The sequence below is a fragment of the Bradysia coprophila genome, chromosome X (assembly GCF_014529535.1).
Source record: "Bradysia coprophila strain Holo2 chromosome X, BU_Bcop_v1, whole genome shotgun sequence".
Lineage (NCBI taxonomy): Eukaryota > Metazoa > Arthropoda > Insecta > Diptera > Sciaridae > Bradysia > Bradysia coprophila.
Window position 1 is genome coordinate 3113549 of NC_050737.1, and position 24442 is coordinate 3137990.

General features: G+C 32.2%; 1 protein-coding gene and 1 long non-coding RNA gene across 4 annotated transcripts in view; both read left to right on the plus strand.

Moving 5' to 3' along the window:
* LOC119083411 (autism susceptibility gene 2 protein homolog) overlaps positions 1-24442 on the plus strand; it is a 178601-nt gene that overhangs the window by 93907 nt on the left and 60252 nt on the right. The window lies entirely within an intron of this gene.
* LOC119083447 lies at positions 1177-23842 on the plus strand. Its single transcript, XR_005088864.1, has 3 exons — positions 1177-1981; positions 6006-6565; positions 23517-23842. It is a non-coding gene; the product is annotated as an uncharacterized LOC119083447 (long non-coding RNA).

The following is a 24442-nucleotide window of genomic DNA, read 5'->3' on the forward strand; positions in this document are numbered from 1 at the left end:
GATAAGCTGTGTTCACTTCAGTAGCAGAACAGGATGTATCCTAATAATTGATTCAGTGACCTCGGATGGTCTCAAATTATCGATCGATCGATGCTTATTTTACGGTCACAATTTGATATTTCTTGACCTGTATTTTAAGTGATGAATAGAATAGATTGAATAGCATGGATGGTTATTAGCCTCATAACCACAGGTTAAATATCTTCCTGCGGTTGATAAAGTTGAATAGACCAATTCCACTACGAAAAGGTAAATTTCTCTACATTGCAAAGCAATAGTTAGACGAACCATGACATTCTGGCACAAAAATCATTTTCCATTGACTCTCAACAATCACCTCAAGTCGATTGATGATGGGGTTTTCGGTGGTTATATTTTAGAACAATTTGTTGAAAGTGTCATACATGTCACCACATCCAGCCATACAAATTGTACACGACAATATTAGAACACATTCACAACCAACGAATTGCACAAAATTATCATGATTGTGTGTGACGCAAAGAAATATATTTAATCGAGTATACATATATATGTATGTATGTGTGTGTGTGCGTTAACATTGGTATATTTTGCTGGTATAGGTATTGGTACGGGTATTGGTATTATATAAACAGTGCGACACTTTCATTCATTTACAGCGCCTTTTGTTAACTTTGCATCCCGGTGTATGATGTGGGTATCAAAATGAGTTGTGGTTTAGCAAATGTGGTGTAATGGCTGGTGCAAAATCATTTTTTACTTTAAGGTTCGTCTACTGAAAAACTTTTACGAATTAGCGTCGCGACGCAAGCTGAAATTTTTGTAATTTTAGAATCAATAAACAAACATTTTGAATGGAAAAATATTAATCTCGACAATTCCAAAACAAACATTTAAAACAGTGCTATAAGACAGAAACAAAAAATCGGAGATAAACATTGCCGGTATTAATTTTGAGTGTCTCATTGAGTGAATGCAAAAACGTTTGTAATGGTAATTCATGATTGGTAATGGAAATGTTACAATTTTCCGCAAATGTTATACCAAAAATACCAGTGCTCATTTTGCATCGATCGATACCAAGGGGAGTGATGCAACATTTCTTCACAATGTATATGAAATTGAATGAATCGCATACATTTGTGTATAAGAGAAACAACGACTGGTATACTCTCATTCAACATTTATTCAATTCTCTTTTATGCGCAACGCACATTCACGATTTTCGAGATCGTGTCGGTGCACACAAAAAAGCCGAGAGAATTGTTTACACAACTTCGTGCCTCTCTCAATGGCTTCGAGACAACAACAATTCGTGCCACCATCGAATATCAACGAAGACGGTCTCTTCACATTGAGTCAAACATTCAATTCGTAAACAGTCGTATGGATGGGAATAGCGCGCGGTTATTATGTGCATTAATAAACCGTCTCGGTGTTTTTTTTCTTGAATGACTTCAAAAAAAAAGTGAAATTCGTTTATTTATTCTATAAACCAGAGTTGATATAAAGTAATAAATGGCGCCGATGGAAGAGTAAATTATTAAATTAAATTGTTGTGAAAATATAGCACCAAAACAACGTAAGAAAAAAAAGTTCATTGTGTTAAAAATTACCAAAGTAAAAACAAATGAATCTTGCGGTTAGAATTCGTCGAAATTAAACCGGTTTATTATATTGTGAAAACTGTGAAACAGAACTAAAAGATTAGTTCAAATTAGTGTGTATCGTATTAGATTGCCAATCTAATGAAATCATCGTCGTTTATAATTGGATTAGAAGCTGAGCTCTTATGGATTAATACTTATCTGAATGTACAAGATGTCGAATTATGTTGCATTAAGTAATTACTTATGAAACATGTTCTAAATTGTGGATTATGTGGTTTTACCAATGAAAGAGAGACGAAAAAGTGAATAAAAAAAAAATTATATTTCAAATTAAAATTCCAACGAATTGAACGCAGAAGAAAGAAAGAAGAAAAAAAATGGTGAAGAAGGTTATGATCAAATCCTCATCCTCTACACTGTTTTTCGGTTCATTTTCTGACCGAATTTTGTTGTACAAAACTCTTAAAGGATTACGTTTCTAATAGGGATTAGAGTGAATAACATGAAATGTTATAATCCTTCATGCGATAGGAAAACAATGTGTGGTGTTTTAATGGAACGAAGAAGAGAATGTTGTAGTGCACTCGTTTTACGAATTGACTTTGTGATGATTTGGACTGTGTTGTGTGACGAATGATTTTTTCGACACACTATTTGGACACTTGTGTGTTGCTCCAAATTGGTCTTGCACTTCAATTTGATTGTGTTCATAAAATGTTGCCAATTTATTATCTTCAATCTATTTGGCCTGTCGTTTTTCATTCTGTGCACACAAACTAAATATTTTCAAAATTTTTTCTTTATAAACCAAAAGCCAATAACACTAACTAAAAATCATAAATTCATTTCGCAATATAACGAGCACCACCACAAAAAATAATCACGAAACGAGAGAGAGAGAAAAAAAAAGAAATCTTTTCTAGCACATCTCATTTATGCCATAAAACATTTTTTTTTATTAAAACATCAAAATAATCGACCATAAAATTAAATTCAACTGAAGCAAAATATCGATCGAAAATAATAATAAAAAAAATCTTTTTAATATGTTGGTAACGACTTCTTTTGTGTAATAAAAATGGTTTTTATGACCGTTTGTTTATGTGTGACACACATATAAATAGATGAGAGAAGAATTTTTTTTTGTTTGATACCGACACAGAAATGTGTTGGAATTGTTGATGGTTGTGTATGTTGTGAATTAACAGTCAGAAATTTCAAAATTATTAAATTCTATGGAGAATAATAGGCAGCTGTTGATTAGATGTTAAAACATCTTTACTGGTTTAACACGCTTGAATTACATGATTCCGTTTTTTTTCTCATCTTCTTGTTCTTCAATTGCTTCAATGGCTTGTTGCAATAAGCAAAAAAAAATCATTAAAAAGATACACTCTAGACGTTAAGATCACAGAAAGATCACGCATTTGTGTTTGTAGCATGTAAACGCTGAAATAACACAAAAAAACCGAGATCGCTAAACATTCAATTCAAAGTGAACGTCCTTCAACCTGCATTTTTATTATTGTTTTTATTTTGCCTTTTTTCATTCTCTCTCTCTCTCCCTCTCTTTATCGTTTTATAATAAGCACATATCGTTAACATTAATTTTTATTTATTTATTGACCTTTTTCTTGTATTATTGTCCGTTTATTTCTTTCTTTCGTTTTTCAGTTAATTTTTTATTATTATTTATTACCAATTTTCCTCTCTGCCATTTTATTAACATCTCCCCCCTCAAACTCGTATTTAGATCGTATATATAATATCTTCAGGTCATATATAAGTTTTACCGTTTAATATATTTGTAAAAACTCTTTCTTTTTCGCTGATGGATTTTACAACTTATTAATTTTTATCGCCCATTATTTAAATAATAAAATGCATAAAATTACTTGTTATACCGATATACAATTCGTAGGCTACGGAACGTAACGACATTGCGCAGTTTCTTCGAGTTAATTTTCCATTTCATTTTAGCGTTACATACACGGGTTTCACCTTTACTTTTTAATTTAATTTAAAAAATTGAGTTGTGCCTTTTTTCGAATTAAAGTCGTTTCGGTTTTTTTTTTGTTGCTTTTGTAATTGTTTATTGCCGCTATTTAGTTTATTTTACCGGGCATTTAATTAAACGATTGATACGCATTTGTTTCGGTTTACAATTCAGAAGAAGATAATCGATTTTTTATACTCTACAAAATCTTAAAAGAAAAAACTTTGTCATTCGTATTGCGAACCTTCGACCGTTGTAAATACATATTTTCATGTGTGTATTGCGATAACTCTCATTTTGTCCACGCAAATGCGGTGAGAAAGTGACACATTCCGTTCACTCTGAGAAGAAAACGTTTATTTTGTCCTCTGTCTCTTTTGTGGAAAAAGCTAGAGGGAACAAAATAAACATTTTGTCCCCTGAACACACAGTTCAGTTTGTCTTATTGATTTGTTTAAAATGTACCCAGAAAAAAACGTTGTGCTTACCTCGGTGAAAAAATAAATAATTTTCCAAGTCAATCGAATTACTTCACCATTTGAAATTTCCAATTTTGTCCACTTGGTAAGCCAATCACTATTCTTAATCAAAATTCGAAAAATTGTTCACAAATGACTCCTGTATACAACACGCGGCCATAAATTTATTCCCAATTTCCACAACAACAACAACAGCAACAAGAATGCCCGGTCTCTGCATCCCATATCTATGCATACAATCCAACAAATAGTAATATAATGCTTGCCACCCTATCTCCATCTCATGATACGAATTGTTCACTACAATATTGTCATCAAATACTCATTTAAATCCACTCAATCTCAATCGCAAAAACAGAACAACTCAAGCCAATTTAATTATTTCGAATAATGTGTACACACATCCCAATGGCACATATTGTCGGATAAATGTGTATACAATGTATAGTATATGATGTACGTTTGTCTGATTAATATTCGATGCGATGTCTTTGACGACGACGCTCGGTATCACGTGCGTACAGCAGCACATAATTAAGTTATTTAAATCTGTAAAAAGGTTTTCGAGGAGATATAAAAGACAAAAGAGATATGTCACGTGTCAATTCATTCGTTTTTGTTGATTTTTGAATGGATGATTCGGAGAAAATTTGTTTATTTAGTGGTTTTGTGTTAGATATTTTTCAATTATACTGTTCAATTGCAGTTGCCCCCTTCATTTTTTGTCTTCTTCGAATTTGCCGGATATAATCTTCTCTGGTGGGATATTAACTGTAAAACGAACGAGGGATAATATGGATCGTGACTAACGTTCACAAATTAAACACTTACTCGTGTCGAATGCCATATATGCCGGTTCTAATGTTTTATGTGTTAAATATATCACTGACAACGTTCTGGGCGAATATGAGGTCACATTCTCGTGAGATTTGCATCTGACAACTGCGTTTGTTCAGTTGAAGTATTCAAACAACTGGGCGTCGATTCTCGTATTTCTGAAACTCCGTTAATATTCGTTACTTGACAGTGTATAACAACCCATAAGAACTATGAGAATCGTCGCCCCGATTCAAAGAAATGGGGAAAAATATTCATCACCGTTGACCGTAACATAAATTGTCCTCAACTCTCCACCGTTTTAATTATGAAAAACTCATATTTCTACACCAACTCGAGTGTATCGTAAAAGCATCGAAAAGTGAACTAGTCGTGACATGGTCTGTTGTTTTTAATTCATGTCACACTGCCCCATACCCTTTACTGAATTTCTTGTCAACGTGACATTAATTAAAATTCTTTGAGCGAAAAACTAATCGTGCTAATGACTTCATTTCACATAAACAAATGAAAGTTTGAGACCCGATGCTGCTTCAAACATTCGAGATAATTAATTGATGACTGCAGGCAACTTATGTTTATTTTCTAATGAATACATTTTGAAAAAATTGACTGAAAATTTAACATATTTTCGACATTTACCGCTGATAAAAGTCAACTCTTAAAAAAAGGCAGTAACTTTTTTTGTGATATGACCATTAGCAGTAATTTAATGAGACCGAACCGAAACTTTTTGTTTTGTATTTATTTACATTTATGCATATTGCATCCAGTTTTATGTTATTCGTTCCGACATTTTTCGTTACTTCTTTTTGATTATTCTATTTTTACTGTGAAATTATGTCCCATATAAGGTCTTTGACATATTAATGAAGTGTTTTGGTTTATGTCTGAAAAGATTTCTGAATTTATCACCACAATAATTTACTTTGAACAATAAATATTCATGAGGTCGTAAAAGAAAAGAAAAAAAAAATGAAACGAGAAACAGTGTGGAATAAAAATATTGAATCAAACAGATAATATCCCCCCTCTTTCGCTCTCCGCCAGTTTATATTGAAAATTCCATTTTTAATCTAATCTCTCTATTTGAAAATACAGGTTGTGGGTTTTTAATCGCATAATTAATAATTTTAAAAAGTGCTATACAGTGGTATACCTAATGAGAAATCCAACGATTTTAGAAATGTAAAGGCATTAAAAAAAATTGAAATAAAAGTTTTTTCCAAAAAGAAAAAACAACAAAAATTCAATAAAGTGTTAACAAAGCAATAAAAAATTTGTAATAAGCGGTGAATTAGTGCAATATAATTTTAAAATTGATTAATCAATATTGTGACATAGCCGCACCACTCGGAAGAAGTGTGGAAAAAAAAAGAAATGAACAACTGATTTCATCCAGGGTATTTTTGATTGAGAAACGAGAGAAGAAGAAAGAAAAGAAAATTTGTCAGAAGTTTGATTGTGTTTTTGTTCTTTGTGAAGAAACTCAATTTTCAATTACTTTAATCTAAGAAGGGTGCCCTTCTCTTTACGAGGGGTACTTTTCACGTATAACCATTGCGATCATAGTACGTGTGGAACCCTCCGGCACCCCGCAGGACTCTGCGGGGCCACAGAGCCCGAAAAAACTGGGCGCTCATCAGCCTCCAGTTAAGCAGGTATGTTTTCGCTCAAAATATGTCTAGTTTCAAGCATTCAGCATTAAGCTGTGCGTTGATTCCCAAATTTCCAATTGACGTTGCAACTGAAATGCTAATGCAACTGACATTCTGCCGGTTTGTCCATTGTAACAGCTTCGTGTATAATTGGATCCTGAAATGATAATGTCTTTTTTCCGCTGTACTCATGCGCGTAATGTTTGAATCGATAAAAGTTTTGTTATTTTTGTAAGCAGTCGTTGCTTGTACACACCTTTGCACAGTAACCCTGTTAAATATTAATTATTTAATTAAATTATGACTAGTGAAAAAAAAAAATTACAAAGCGAACGAGAAATGTAAATAATAAAAAAAAACAGGCACTGCGCAAATGTAACGGTGAGTGGGAGTCTGGTTGAGGGAGAGTATTTGTTTGGAATTTAACGAGTAAGTTTGTTGATTTGTTTTGCAGATTTTGTAAAGTAAAAAATTTATTCGAGAGCTTTTTCAATTTTATGTTTTTTTTGCCAACTTTTTTTGTCGTCTATCCAATTAAGTTAAAAATTAGAGTTCAGGTTTACTGTGTGTCTACAATTTTCACAAATGTTTTCGTTGTAGTTCTGTAAGTCAATAAACTGCGATTCAGTGATGTTGCGTTACATCTGAATAACATCACAAATTTGTGCCCACCATTTTCACGAATTTTCAGTGATTTTCACGAATTTCGGTGATTTTCACGAATTTTCAGTGAAAAATTTCCTCGATTGTTGCTACTTTCCATTGATTTCACTGCATTCTGTGACCTTCACGAATTTTCGCTGTTTTCACGACTTCCCACAAATCATAAAAATCGACAAAACCGTGAAAATTTATAAACAATTTTCGGGAAACATCAGAAAAATTTTCACGATTAACCGCCCTGCCACAATCCAAAACACATTCGATTCCGATTATTAAATTGAACACACAGTTTTCAATAATATTGTTGATCCCTATATATAAACGAAACAAACATATATGACTCGCCACCTCAATTTTCACCTAAAGCTGTCTTTTTAATCAGAATTATATTTATTGTACCGATGGATCCACTCGTGCGTGATGACATTATTTACCTTACAAAATGAAAACAAATAATCAAAATATAGAAAAGAGGGTGGTTGAATGGCATATAATACGCGTTTATGCGGTTTCCTTTTTTTATTCCGGGGAAACACAGTTGTTATTACATCACCATAACATAACATTTGATTTGTTAATATCAATTTATTTGATGCAGAACGTTAAAAACTCACAGAAAGAAGTATAAACTTACTACATAAAAACCACAATGTGAAAAAGTGTCGATGATAAAAACTCCCCAACGTATTGGTGATAGAACAACAACAACAAAAACACACGACGATGAACAAAAAAAAATGTATCTAACAAAAATGGGTGAACATTTGCGTGTGAATGGGTCATTACAGAAACACAAAAACATTTCTTTTTATTTGAAAAATATCTGCACACAAGAGAATTGTGAACGCGTCAGCAGCGACAACTTCAACGAGCAGTAGAAAAGAAGGAAAAAAAACACACACACCAAATCGCAAAACATATAAAAAATGTATAATCTTTTAAGGTATAGCTGACAATAAGCTAGTTGTGTGTATATAGTATTTATACTCGGGATTCAAGGGTTAAGACACCGGATTATCTGTTTCGGAAGGAATTGAACATTCCGTGTTCCACCGAAATTTATTTATTTATAGCGATTTAAAGTTCCTTACAAAATGCTTTTCTCACATCTAATTCAGACATTCTTATACTTAAATAAATTTCTTCTTCTACTGCTTCTCCTTCTACTACTTTTTTATATTTTGATTAGCTCCTTCGACAGTAAATTCGTTTTACAAAACCACCCCTAATTCCTTTCATTTCAATAATACATGTATGCACAATACTGAGCACACAAAAAAAAATGGAAAGAAAAAAAAACGGGTACACAACACATATTCGACATTCCACTGAAAGCTGTAAATAAAATATACATTGAATCTCAAAAACTTACACGATCCCTTCAAACATTTCGAACACCTAGTCGCATATATATCCAATTCATGAGAGGGTATAAAAATATATTTTTCTACTTAACTTAGGGTAGCTGTAAAATGTTTTTGATATAAAAAGCATATCAAACTGTGAGTTGTATAGACGAGATAAATGTGATGTGATGTTCTATGACTACATTTACTTATATAAATATGTACATCGTATAGATATGTCGTACATTGTACACACAAAAAAAAACAGTGACTTGTTCTCGTTCTCGGTTATACTACCTTTTATACACCAGTGTGTGTAGCTGTGTGTAAGGTCGTTTCTACGGCACAGCAAAGTTAGAAATAAAAACGAGCACAGCTTTGTGCACAGAAGTATTGAGAAGGAAGCAAAGTAGAAATGCTTCATGTATGTGTATATATACATACATATACGTACTTCTACTGCCTATATAGTATGTGTGTTTTTGTTTATTTGAGGGGTTGAATTGAATGGAGGGTTTTTCAGACTTTGTCGAGGGTATAACTTGTGTAATATATGAATAGAATCAATGGTTTTTAGTTGAAATGGTATAATGTGTACAATGTTGAGGAAAAGAAGAAAAAAATATCTATGATTCAGGCAGGAAAATTCGCATGTTGTTTAAGGCTTTGTGTTCGTTCGGTCACGCGTGCTATTACTGATTAGGCACAACATGGGGTGAATTTTAAGTGAGTGAGAGAGAAATTATAGTGTGTGTGATGACATGATCTCACGCGATTCGATTCGGTACTTGGACATTATATAATAATTTTTTTTTCTTCTCTTCTCTTCGTTGTGAAGACGAGTCAAGAAACACATAAAAAGATAAGGAAATAAATGGACTGTAACATTCTTTTTACCCCTGCTTTGAATGCTGTTCCGTCTTGGAACTGAATAATAATTTATTTTATTTTTATGCTGCATAGTCATTAGCATTATTCGTGCCAACATAAAAATTTATTACAACGTGCACAGAGATTAGACAAAATATTTTTTTAATCTCGATCAGTTAATTTAAATATTTATCACTTGGTTAATTTTGTGTGACGTTAATGTCATTTTAGACTAATTGAACTACCATAATTAACGCTGACTTCGTTCCGTGTGCTTTATATTGTAACTGATTATCTCGACAAGTCTTTGTAGGCTACAATTTTTCGCGATATTTTGAAAAATTGGTGAGGAAATGTGTGCATGTTCTGAGTGTTGTTTGATGTACGGTACAATGGCAAAAAATTGCATTGGGTGAGCAAGTGCTTGAAGATGGATCAAATTTTACGATTGAAATGCAGATATGTTCAATCGTTGGTTCTTTATGCGTAAGAACTTGGTAGATTATAAAGCTGAATATGATGATTTTCAATATCCTCTTTCAGTGAATTCAAACCCCAATATCGCAATCTTTGACACTTCCTCCTCACAAATGTTACAAAGTAATTGATGTACAGATACTTAACGGAGTTATGTTCTAGTCTGTTTCTCAAAATTGAAGTTAAACCGAAATATTTGGTCCCTTCAATTTTTATTTAAATTTGAAAAAGGCGGTAGATTACATTGTGTTGTAATACTTACGATTGCCAAATCAAAATAATTAGTTATGTAAACAGACAGAAATGTCGATGTCGGCATTTGTAAGTGTAATTAAAACCTACTGTTCAAATATTTGATTTTTCCGCGTAATTTTATACGTTACAACCTTTACACGAGGTGGAATTTTCGGTGGCCTTCTAAAAAAATGTTTGAATACAAAAAAAACGCCAACTGAATCAATAGGTTCACTAAAAAAAATGGGAAAATAACAGACCGGAACGTCTTATGTTCTCGTCACTAGTTTAGTGCTTCTTTCAATACTATAACCAATATCGTTTTTTGTCGGTACTGATCGGTACAGATCCATTGAACACAAAAATTATTTGCACACATTGACAATTCGATGTTCCAATTTTTCGCACCACCTTAAACTTTACAGACATAATTCAATCTGATCACATCGCTAAAATTTCTTAGGAATTTTTAACATTCAAATTGAATAAATAATAGCAGAATTCTCCAGAATCCAATAACAATCGAAATTCTTGTCATCTTAGTCATTATATTTTGTGAGAATCAAATATTTTTTTTTGTATTCAAGATGACGTACTTAACAGAAGAGACAGACGAGATTCAGAGATTCAACAAAACCGGGAAATCTCATCCGAATATTTCCATTTAAATATTTTGTCCTTTCGATTTTCCTACTTTCCAATCCATTCAAAATGGTATCGCATCAAAAAACAAATTCTTATTCTATCCGAATTCCCAAATGCAATGTTGATAAAACATTTTTTTTTCGTCGTCTTCTATTTTTATTTCCAATAAAGTGATATCCTGTGCGCCATTGCAATAAAGTATAAAGACTCGTATACAACCAGCGAATGATAATATACGAAGCGATGAAAAATTGGATCTGAAGAATTTCTAAACATTGGCCCCAAAAATATAAAATGGCCATGTATAGGTAAAACAGTGTGTATGGAAAGTAACGATCGAAGCGATAACGTATTCGAAGAGATAGCATAAAAAAAATTCTGGCTAAACGAAAAATTTGTTAGAACGAATTTTCTCTGTGTACATATTCCAATCCATATAGCATTCCGATATATTAATTTTTCCGGGGGAAAAGAAAAGAAAAACTTCAAAACCAAAATGTTTCTTTCGTTATACCCTGTATAACGACATGAACAACCATTCACTTTTTCGTGTGCACACTCAAAACACAGATCCCATTCCCAACAAACAATTTCATTCTCCCCAATGAACATATATAACTTTATTCCGCATCGAATGTCATGTATTTGCTATTCGAAATATGTCTTTCAATTCCCTCATTCCAGCCAAACAGTATGGTGTATTGATATCGACAAATCGAAACCGAAAAAAAACGGAGAATTTACAAACGAAAAGCTCCATGTTATAAAGTTGGAAGCTTTATAATGGTCTTCTGTATATAGATGTTGCTCCTAAAGTGCCATAGAAATAAATTTACCAGACCTTTTTATTTATTCTTTTTTTTTTCCTTCCTCTTCGTCTTTTTGCAAAGCCTTTTTTTACTTTATTTTTTGTCATCGACATTTACGATATTGTATTTTGTATATAGTAATGTAGTTACGAACGAACAACGAAGTCACATAAAAAAAATGTTGAATTTTAGTATGTTTTTATATGAATTTTGGTATTTCGGTTCGACTGTTCCACACACGCTATTAAACGATGAATTTAGGATATAGAATTGGATGGTTAAGATGGAAAATAAGAGAAAAAGTTTCATCTGGTTTTTTCTTATGGTTGTAGTGCTAATGATTGGTTCTTTGCACAAAAGCTCTATGGGGCTATTTATTCCTACTCGGATGTATTAATATAATGAAACCAATACAGAAAGAGGGTGTATCATATATGCATGGGTTGTTACTCGTATGTACTTAATGGATTTGTTGGAAAAGTGTTTTCTGTTAAAATGGACTTAAGTTGCTGAATCATCACTTAAAAAGTTTGTTAAGTCAATTGAACGAATGGAAAGTAAAGATATTTAGGAAACTTTTTCGAGTGAGAAGCTCTTTTTTGTTGGAGTAAAATGTTAGTTTTTTTTATGTTTGAACTACTACAGTACAGTCAAAATGGAGCAAAAAGGAAAACGCATTATGTACCACCGTAAATTTAATTCGTATTTTTTGTAAAATGAAACCTAATAATTTTTGTAACATTTGTTGCTTAATAACACAATCCCCTATCGATTTAAATATGTAAATCGAAAAAAATTCGATCATAATTCATATTCATCATATTCAATGAAAATCATTTTCTCTCTCTATAGAACCCCTCAATCTTTTATTAAGTAGAACACAGAAGGCAAACATTTTTCGCACCCCATAATATTTGAATCATATTACATAAAATACAAACAAACAAGTTGGCCCAATACTATCGGATTACGTATTCCCTAATTCATATTTATACGATTGATTGTCAGTTGACGGTAGTTCATGTTAACGGTTTGTTGCACGTCTTTAAACATGATATCATTTCGCTAGCGGAGGTTCGTGTAGTCTAACGAGTGATTTCATATCTAATTTATCGCGGGAAGATCCTTCGAGGTGATTATTTTCGAGATGTTTGATCTTATTTCATATATTTTCGCGATATAGGTCTCCTTCATCTCAGCGTAGCACTAGTGACTGTTGAGTTACAATCACTAGGAACTGACCTGATAAAACAGCTTCCTGATAGAAAGAAACGCCCGGGGAAATTTTAAGTTTTAAATCTGACATGACGTAGCCATCCGACTCGACTCTCGAAGGAAGTTTTGATATTTTTTGTCCTACCTGTTTTCACTCACAATCATACATAGCCGATACTTCCAGTGCAGATTCAATGAAAAAAAAATATAACGGCAACCGCTGAGTAACAGGATAATACCTCCACTACTTGTGTTTTCAATTGTTTTCATTATTAAAATTTTGCACCAAAATCCCGAATATATTTGAATATCCTTCGATAAATTAATTCTGTTTTCGTTGAAATATAATAATTGTTTTCCAACCACACACAAAAGCTCATAAATTTTAATCTTCTGTTCGTTCCATACGTCACATAAATCCCCATCTTCATAACGCGAAATGCTTTGTTATTTGTGTATTATAATACGTTGTTATATACAGTCTACCTAACCACCTACTTTCTGTATGTTTTCCAAACAAAATATTTTACTAAGCCTGGAATTAGTAATTTATGTTCAAAAGGATATAAATAAAAACATTATTTGCTTAGTTTATATATACGATAAAACATCCCCCCACACTCCCGCTTTCCTACATTGAAACGTTTAAATGTATCCATGTTCTGTTCAGATGTTATAAATGATCCACAAAAATAATGTGAAAAGTTCCAACGGCATGTGTATTATTAAATGAAAAAATATTATGTGTTTTTCATCGAGATCTCCATAATAATGGGATTTAATTTTTATAATTTAAATTAAAAAAGAGAAAAAAAAACCTGCATTAACGTCCACACAAAATGGGTCTTAGTTGACAATTCAAAATAAAGACTCCGAAATCTCTATCGTACATAAATACATAAATTAAAATTAAAAAAACGCGAAATCACAATCCGAAAATTGAAAGAGCAACGGAGCCACCCTCAATTTAAAACAACTCCATTCACACATGCGCACGTCTGCCAACCCCATACCTTATTATGCGTCGAGAATATTTTACTTTAAAAGCTAAATGAGTGGGAAAGTAACAATAACCTGAAACCTGACTGTTATGTTATACATTCACCGAAAATCTGAGGGTAGTTTTAAGCCCTAATTTAAAGCAAACAACCCTATTATTATAGCTGCACTATACGGACTACATCGCTCATCTAATACACTATACCCACGGAACATAGACATTACCTTTTCCACATTATTTAGTTCAGCGTTGCTTGTTCTCCACCCTTCGCAAGATTTTTTTTTTTGTAATTGATATGGTCTCGCTGTACAAGCAATCTATCTATATATACACATTTTTACATCGAGGAGGGTAGTCAAGGTAAAGAGGGTGCCATTTACCTTATTTGATGCGAAACGACGACGACGGTTTTTTTTATTAGACAAGATTGTTATGGAAAAGGGGATGAAAATGCTTGTTCATATATTTACATTTTCGAGATGGGAATAATGCACTCTTGGGGCGATTAGAGTACCAATGGAAATTTGTTATATTTGAAGATATATATTTTACATTATGAAATTTTATAGATTTTTTTTTTGCTCTCTCTCGAGGAATTGAATAGAGAGGAGGAAGGGAGAATATAAATTTCCACTATAATTTTCGATTTTTTTTTTCATTTTAAATTAAAAGAATATTTACTTGGTACTTGGTATATACGTACGTATACACTGTACTGTCTCACTGGTACTAAGGGAATTTCTTTTTTTTTTCTCGTAATATTTTTAGGGATGAATTATTTCTACTTGGCACCGAGAACCCTAAGTATTCTAATGCGAGTTTTTTTTTGTCTTCAAATAAAAGATAAATTATAAAAACAAGAAAGCATTAATAATCCAATTTGCCTCTTTAAAATCCACTTTGTCAAACCGTGGGGTTATTACTGATGTTATGAAATATTTCCGGTTAGTTAAGTTGTTAACGTTAATTTGTTTTATTATGCTAACTGAATGATAAGACTAGAAATGATAGAATCGAATGAATGATTTATTGATCTATATCTCATAGAGCTGTAGGGGGAAAGGACAACATTTGTATTTTGAATAAAAACGCGACTATGAAGCGAAATGTTGAAGTTGTATATTTGATCTCAAAGATGTGAGGTGAAAGAGTTGGTAAAGGTAAAGAATTTTCAGGAGTCAAAAGGTGAAATATTTACTAAAAATGAAAATTAAAAGTAATTCATGCCGATCAGTTTCCAAGTTTCATTAATTTTGTCTCTATATGAATGAATCGCAATTTTATTGTCTACTAAGTTCTAGCCGACATATACAAAAAAGAATTCTCGAAACAAAGGTACGGAATTCCGCCAGTAGAAGTTTAATTCAATTCAATTTCATGCAATGGAATACCATTACTATGCGTTTTTGTACATTAATAATTTTCTTGGTACCACTTGCAACCCTGTCCATGTCATAAAAATTCAATATTTCCATATTACAGATTCAACAAAAGATTCGCAAAACTTTGAAATTCAATTTTGTTTTTCTTTTCGAAGATCGATAACTTATCGCAAACTTTTATTAGTACACTTGTATACCGTATAAAATACAAAATTACAACAAAATTGAACCACGTCAATTGAGTATAAAAAGGAAAACTTTTTACCATCTCGAGTAAAGTGCATAGAAACAAGTTTCACTTCAAAATTATTTATTTAAAATTGGATACGTTCATCATTTTGGTTATTTGTTTATTTTTGTTGTTGTTTTTTTACTCTGTACATTTGCTGAAACTTTGCTATTTAAAACTAACAACACACGGAAAAAGTATTACATTTGAGTGTGTGTACTTTAACTTACTCTTGCTGGGAAAAACGGAATTGCAAAAGTACAATCAATTTGAATTGTGGAAAAACTGGAAAGAACTACACATATATTCATACAACAATCCTTCCATTTTATATTTTCTTTCAAACTTTTTTTTTTGTTATTATTGTTGTATATTGCTTCTTTTTCGTTATATACGGGGAATGCAGAAAAAAAAAATAACTTAAGCCAAACAACAAAACGAAAATTTACCAACGTACAATGAAACGTTTTCGGGGTGTTGTACTGTGAATGAATGCGATTCGAAATAGATATTATACCACCGCACATTCACTGTAATTCTGTTTTGTTTCCCCATTAAAAGGGAAAAAAATGATTTCCGAGCGCATAAAAACTTTATCAAAGTTTAGTTTTAATTGAGCGTTATTCAAATAGCACAATCAGTATATACTTGAATCAAGCCATAACGACGAATGATAAAAGTTAAATGGAATAAACTTTACGACAGAAATTAGTAGGCTTTTGCATTCCACTTGTATGTTAATTGACAATTATATTCATTGTGAAGTTTACAAATCGATAGTCGCCGCCGTAACAGACGATGACAGACGCCGACTAAAGTTTAATTATTAGAGAAGAAAGAATTGATTCGTTGATGGGTAAGAAAAGATTCTGCAGACGATATATCGGTGAATAGGTTCACTTAGCTAAAATCAATGATTTGGAGTTCAATATGTTTTTGGTTGTTTAAAAACTTCTTCATAGAGAATCAATTACTAGGTTTGGAAACGAAGACTTTGCACGGCGAAGGGAATGAAAGAAATTGGTGTAATATACAACATAGCCACGTGGCTGTTCTGACAATTTTATTTGTTGTTCTGCAGGTTGCTTCCAAATTTTATCCTTCAATTCCTATTTCGAGTCAAACTGCAAAAAATTCTTTTCAACTCATATTTATTCCTACGACCACATTCACGATAAACACATTTAATTAAGCTTGATCATTTAAAACAATTGATAATTACGTAAACTGTAGCCCCATAATTGAGCTCTGTCAAACTAAATCCTCGGCAGTCGTTCAGTTTTGATTTTCATATATACATATAAAACCGTAATCTTACTTAATCAATTGATCCTTTAAGTTCGTAATTATCCATTCAAGAATACGAATAAATTCGTGAAATTGCCTTAGCTTTATTTATACTTTTTTCATCCTGTAAATGAATTTCCATTTTCCATTAAACAAAAAATGGGAAAGAAAAGAAATCTTTGTCCCCAGGACATTTTTTTTTATCATCGTATGTTCTTAGCTCATTGTATACATTATATGTATACAATGATGTCTAGTCTATGTGTATACATTTCCATTATTTATTATCCTTGCTTCCTCGTTTTTATACTCATGAAAAGTTCAGCCATAGTATAAATTCAATACACAACAACTTCCCTTTATTATCTTCCAACGCATAGAAATTCAAAATATGTTAATACCAGTAACCGTGGATTACAAATCGCCTTTATTATGCATAAAAGAGAACCCATTTTCCCTGAATATTTGTATAATCAACGTCTCTCTTTCTCTCTCTCCTCCATTATTTTTCCATTTATTTTCGGTCTGCAAATTCATTTAATACAAACAACAGCCCACACTACCGAAAACTTCCTTTGGCATTTTTTTTTTTATTTCATTCTCTCTCCAAACATTTGCGAAAAGCCCACCGACGATGAACAATAGAACATTCTGTACAAACAAAAATCCGTGGCCCCAAAAAAAATACCAACCGATAAAACTCTGGACGAACCGTGGATAGCGCGAGGGAACAAAAAAGTATAAAAACGAAAATCCGTCAGTTCCTATTTTCTCATCCTTCTGTTGATGATTTTTTGATGTCGCCAGGTTTTGTTTAGTTTTTTTTTTATTATGTTTTAACTTAGGTATATAGGCTTTTTTGTCGGTTTTTGAATATTCAGAGTTCCAACTTTCGATGTTATATAATAGCACAGTGAAATACGTCTGGTCCACTAATACATATTTATACATAGGGTTGTTGCTGAACTTTGTTGTGTGCTTTATACAAAAAAAGGACATAAATTTTGTAATGTATATGTGATCGGAAAGCTGCGTTTAAATCATCTATTGAATACAAAGGGATTGTTGAAAAATTTCAAATTATCAAATATCTGCACAGTGATGCATACAATAAAATAAAAATCTTCGGTTCCTTGATGCACCTGTCAACATTAAACGGTACTGTATGTACGTACACGTACAGGTTCTTAACTCGTCGCATGCCTTAAATTTTTTTTACACACTTTGTTACTTTAGCGCTCTTATAGCAACATCACCATATATTCCAAACTTTTCACGATCTTGGACTTGAAAAATCAAATTGGCATGCACAATTATGTGGACATTCTGTAAAACAGCTCTAGATACCTACTTCATATTAATGGAACAGTTGAAACCGAAGCTTTTGAACAAATCCTTAACAATTCACTCGCTCTACAAATATATTCATATATTAGCTTATAACTCGTTCACTCTACTGTCCACTATTCTTACTAAAACTAAATGAATCCTTTGGGAATCATATCATTCCCAAACATTTTCTTTGCCTTCTCACATAGCTTCGGAAATGGAACATGATGCCGAATGTTTTAAGAACCGAACAGCATCATTACCTATATCAAAAGTCAAGAAAGCAGAAAACATTTTAGTGAAAGAATTTTTTATCTGAATACATTAGATTGTACCAAGGCCAATTGTTATTACTATGTCATGACGGTGCGTTTTCATGTATAAATTCTGTTTTAATTTGGCTTCACTTTAACACCGGATCTCTTATTCTCTCAATATTCATAACTTTACGACAGTCAGCGAGAAGTACCCCTAACTGTAAATTGGAATGGCAATTTTGCAGTCTTAGGTCGTAGTAAAAAAATGAATTATGCAAATCAATCAAATCTGAAGTAATTACTTGAAAAATGTTCTTTACTTTGTGGAATAGTTACCTGTATAATATAGTATATTGTGTCTTTGCTCCACCGTAGCTGTTAAAGTTTACCCCATTGTAAAACCCCACAACGTAACAAAAATTTTTTTGTCTGGTCCACGATACGAAAGCTATTATAATTGCACGTTGAAATAAACTTTTTTAATTAATTTTTCCCTTTGTTGAATTTTTCGAGTTTCTTTGTTTTATGACATATGGAAAATAAAATTCTCAGATTTTTTTTTAATTAGAATTTTCCTAAATTTATGTATACCGAAATGAAGTGAATGTAATTTCGTTTGGAAACTCACAGCCATGCTGTTGTCAGAAGAAAAAAAAAGTTTCGTCCCCCTTTTTTTAGAAGAATGGCGTTGTTTCCACGCAGAACTTTTATGGTTTCTCATCTTCTCAAGTTATGTAAGTATTCCGAAATTCAAGTTATTAAGGTTCAATCAGCATAAAGGGCGCATTCTTTGTGGTAAAATTTATTGTCTGTGACTGGTATTTACTTGTACTTAAAAATACCAGTACAAAGCATTGGGATTTATCGTGTGGTAAATGGCTTTGTTAACCCCCGTACCCAAATTTAAATTTTACTTTTTTCACTTCAAAATGCTTTCGACTGAACTGGTAAAGTGATTTTTTATTCGATGGACCTAAGAGACACAAGATCAGTGGCGAAAAGTAAAACTTTCGTAGGCTTTTTTTAGAAAAACGTTGTATGCACATCGGTGATAAATGTCGTTTTAGGCACACGATGTGACAATCTACACATCTAGTGCCTAAAAAAGCATTTATCACTCGGTGGCATAAATAACTATTTTACATGAGCCCCGGTTCTCTAAAATCACAGTAACAGCTCCAACTCCATATAATATAACAAGAACGGCATTCACAGTTTGTTGAGTTTTTGTCTTCTGTATCCGTCGCAAGTTATTGAAGTTAAAACATAAACAGCATGTAATGGCAAACTAAACGAATAACAAACGAAAGTGACACTAACGCTAAAACATAACTCAACTGAATCAGCGCAGTCTCAGTAAATATGTTTCCGGATCGGATATGGCAGTACAGTATCAGGAAGGAAATGCTCATGTCAGAATAGTTATGATGACGCTCATTTTATATACACTAAAACTTTAATGGTGTTGAATTGAAGGAAGTGGGATGGGTAGCAAGCTTATTATAAATCAAGACAGTGTGTTTATTTTCAAATACGAAAACTTTGCGAGCACAAATGTTCTATCTTTAGGTTAAACAGATTGTGTCTATGTGTAACAATTTTATAGTTTTTCTCAAAAAGCTATAAAAGTTATTTTGAATTTAACATCATTTCGTAAAAGCGGTGAGCGAGAGAAGAACCTTTGTTTTACACGCTTGACAGCACAATAATTTCAATTTGTTGCTGTTTCGTTTCAGAAATTAATTGAGTGATTAAAAATGTATCATCTTTTAATCCTCTTAACGAATTGGTTCACTATCAACCGATTGTTTTTAGTGTAACGTTTTATTACGGTCATCAAATTTTCGGCGAAATGGGAAAGTAAACTCACAAAATCAAATAAACTTTCCCTAACAAATTTTTTTCGCAACAACAACGTAGTACCCGCACAAAAACACAATTCGGTATTGATTTATTCTGCCACATTCAAGCGAAAAGAAAAAAGAAACAAAAAAAATTCCCATCAGCTCGTATAGGACTGATGATTTTATCCATCCCAGTGTCATAAAAAATAACAATCCCCCCTAACAACAACGGATAAAAATATAATAAAAAAAAATCTTATCTCGAACAGACTTTTTCATCACCATCATCATCACTTCGTATTCGTTACACAATGGTTTAGATAACATTTTATTCGTTGTGTGTTACACCCTAAAAAAATGCGTTTCATTTGCCGTGAAGTTTTATCTTTTCTCCTTTTTCTCTTTTTTGTGTCACAAAAAAAACCGAGATTTTATCACTATCCCTTGGGCAAGCTTTTTTTGTGGTAGGGAGGGGCAGTCACCTCGAAAAGGGCTTACGTGGTCCGGAGGGCTAAAATATTGGACACGTATTTTTTTTTAGAATTTTAAAAAATATTTTAGGCACCTAGAAAAAGGCATTCATTCATATATACGAACACGTTGGTTAGAGCAGTACAGATATATTGTGCATATCTTTTTTACTGCTCTAACCAACGTGTTCGTATATATGAATGAATGCCTTTTTCTAGGTGCCTAAAATATTTTTTAAAATTCTAAGAAAAAATACGTGTCCAATATTTTAGCCCTCCGGACCACGTAAGCCCCTTTCGAGGTGACTGCCCCTCCCTACCCCAAAAAAAGCTTGCAAACTGTCACAGTTTGTATGGCAACATTAACTAATATTTTTTTCATCAACGATATTATGTTATGGTAGTGTTTATTTCGCTGCACTTTACGAGAGGTGACTGAAACACCGTTTTTTTTGTGTGAGAATATTAATGAATCGTTGTCTGCATCCACAGAGTTGTGTTGCAGTAACAATGACTCTAAAATTGAAAAACCCCATCCTGTTTGTGAGAGAACTGTAAAGTGGTATCATGTTTGATGTCGCAGAACCTAGTTCACCACATCGAGCGTCTAACAATTCACTGACATTCACTGACTCTACTGTAAAATGCATTGAATAGGCGGATATAGAAGCAGTTACCCTAAAGCTACGTGCTATATTTCATGAAAAATTTGCGGTGAAAATTCACAAAAATGCTACAAAACATTTTGTAGACTCACACTGGCTTTGCTTGATCGAATTCCTACTGAAATTCAATTCAAACGAGTTCAATTTATTTTCCGGATATATATGCGCATATACAACATAAAAGGGAAATAAATCTCTCGTTTGATCATCGTATGCATACATACGACATAAATAATAACAGACACAAACATTTTGCTATTTTTTTTTCATTTTATTTAATTTGATAAACACAAAGTACTTTTTTGTGGAAAAGTAGAGAAAAAAAAAGTCAATTGACATATCAAACATTTATGCAAAAGACTTCAAAGGAATAAGAGAGGCATATTTGTACATAGAGTTGACAGTCAAACTGCATAAGTCGATGAAGTATTTTTATGACTAGCTTGATGGCTTTATGTGGTATCTTCAGCACCAATTTTTTATTAGAGATTACTATTAGTAGAGTACGAGATCTCCATTATGTACGTACAGATATGGCTAATTCTTCAAATAATGATACTTCTGTTATCATTTTAAGTATTGCTTTGTTTTTGTTACAGATTCTATTACTTCAACAGTTTTGACATATGTTTTCCTATTAAAGCGAACACTTGTCAAAGCATATTGCTTATTTTGGTTGTGTTGTAGTTTACATATTACATATTAATTCTTGATTCTCATCGTCATAAACTGCGGAAATTCATTCTTTTCAACATTTAATTTAAAGCGTGAATAGACTTCCAATAATCCATTCATTCATGACAACTTGTTCAAGAGCCCAAAACATTGATCTGGCCTCAGAGCAATCCGGAACGAAGCTCTCGAGGAGAAGATGGCTCTACTGTATGAATGAATTGATATTTATTTAAAATTCTTTACACAATTTCGTGTTGTATATGAGGCTTAAGCATCTTAAAACTTTGATACCAATTTTCCGCACAAATAAAAATTTATTCAAAAATATAAATTTGAACTTTCTCTTTGAATGTGAAAAGGCTTCAGACCGCAATATCATCTCAAAAACTCTCGTAAGAGGGTTATGTTCGCTTGTAAATATGCGAATGTTATCTTTCGACTTTTATTTTGCATATACATAAAATTCAAGCATCTTTACATTTTAAAACTTTTCAACAACCCCATGTTATATATTTATATCTAAAAACACGACAATCATCCAGAATAAATTTATTCAGCTTTTTTGCAGCTTCTGAGACTTTTTTGTTTTTTTTTTTTTGAAAAATCTCTTGAAAAGTCTCTTGAAATATTTACGTTTTCTATAGCAGTCTATTTATTTTCATATTTTACGTCATATAAGAAGAACGTCTCTTCAAAAAACCCAATACACGGAGAAAAACGAATTTTATTGTCGATTGGTGAATTTTCGTATATGCTTTAATCACTCAGATTGGAAATCTGTTTCCGTCAACATGTTCTTTGTTCTACTATAATCGCAGTCTAACAAAGAAAAGTTTATTGAAATTGACTTTGAATTCAGCATGTGTGTACATGTACATATTCAGCATAACTTTGTTCAATATGTGTAGCTTTCTGAAGGAATTAACGTTAAGTTGGAGACTATCGACTCCGAAAATGTTGGCGGCGCGGCGATCGCCTTTACATGGTTGAAACTTACTCAGGAAGCTAACTCCTTTTTAACAGTTTTCACAAATTCAACGCACATTCTTATTAAAAAAAAAAATCTACTTTTTAACGGGTTCCACAACTTCCACATACACAACCAGATAAATGCACAATTGTGCACGGGATTTATCAGAATCCAATACATATTGGGTGGATAAAGAAACTGAAGAAAGTAAAATCAGAAAAACGCAATTCTGCGTTGTTATGATAATTATTATGGGTATAGTAATCCGATTTGGAGCGTACATTAAACAATGGAAAACGCAGTATAATTGTCGATCTGAGCAACTCACAATATTGCTTGTGTGTTTTCGGCTTTAGTTTTGTAATGTGTATCCATCAAACCGATATTCTATTGTGGGAATAGTGTTAATAAAACGTACTAAACCACAAAGCAAAACAGAATTTTATTTTTTTGTTGAATATTCTATATCGCAACATGTAATTTCTATTGCAATTCCATTGAAGTCAATATAAGAAGTGTTCTAATTACAAAAATTGTTTGAAACGTTAATTAGAGTTTTAATTATGTTTTCCCTTTTTTATTTTCAGGTATGTAATCATCGTTAATTCCATTTATAATGTTTATTGCACGATAAGCTATATTTATAAACACACTTAACAACTTTTCTCTCTGACATACCAACACGTGATGGGTAAGTTGCGGTTGTAAAAAAAGTATTAAAAAAATGTGTGTAAATAAAAAAGCTATCATTAATATAAAATATTATGTTTGTTGAAACCATAAAATACAATAAATAATAAAATAAACGTCAGTCAGTTTTATGATTACGGCTTGTCATTAAAACCAAACCGAAAATAAATAAAAAAAATGGTTTTGCGAGAGATTGTTAGATAATAAAACATTGTTTTTACGTTGATTTAATATATTGCGCGATATTATTATTATTGTTATTATTTTTATGAAGAGACACGATGAGAATAATGCAATAAAAATAAACATAAAGAATAAATTAAACCTTAACAACTTATATTAGAGTTAATAAAACGGAATGATCGTAAAAAAATTTTATTTGTAAAAATATGACAAGTATATTCCATTCAATGGAATTCTTCTGAGTTTATATTTTATTAGAAAATGTTGTATTTTAATTGGTCAAACATGTGTTCAGCAAACAAACAAAAAAAAAAATCTCGAAACTTTTTCAGATTAAAATTAAGTAGCTAACGTCAACGTTTTTTATGGATTTCTTTTTATATTTTTAACTTAAAACGGGTTTCATCGAATGCGTCAAAAAAAAATATCTCTAAACATTTCACGAGAGAAATTTAACGACTTTCCGTAGAGAAGAGACCATTCGCGAATTACGCATTCTTAAACAGATGGAGGGAGTGTTTTACGTAGGCGTACACTTCATACATTTTAGAAATTTTCTCCATTTTTTGAGTCGAAGGTCGGGAATTCATAATTTGTGTAAGTTCGCTTAGGGGGAGGAGAGTTTGGCAAAGTTTGGCCA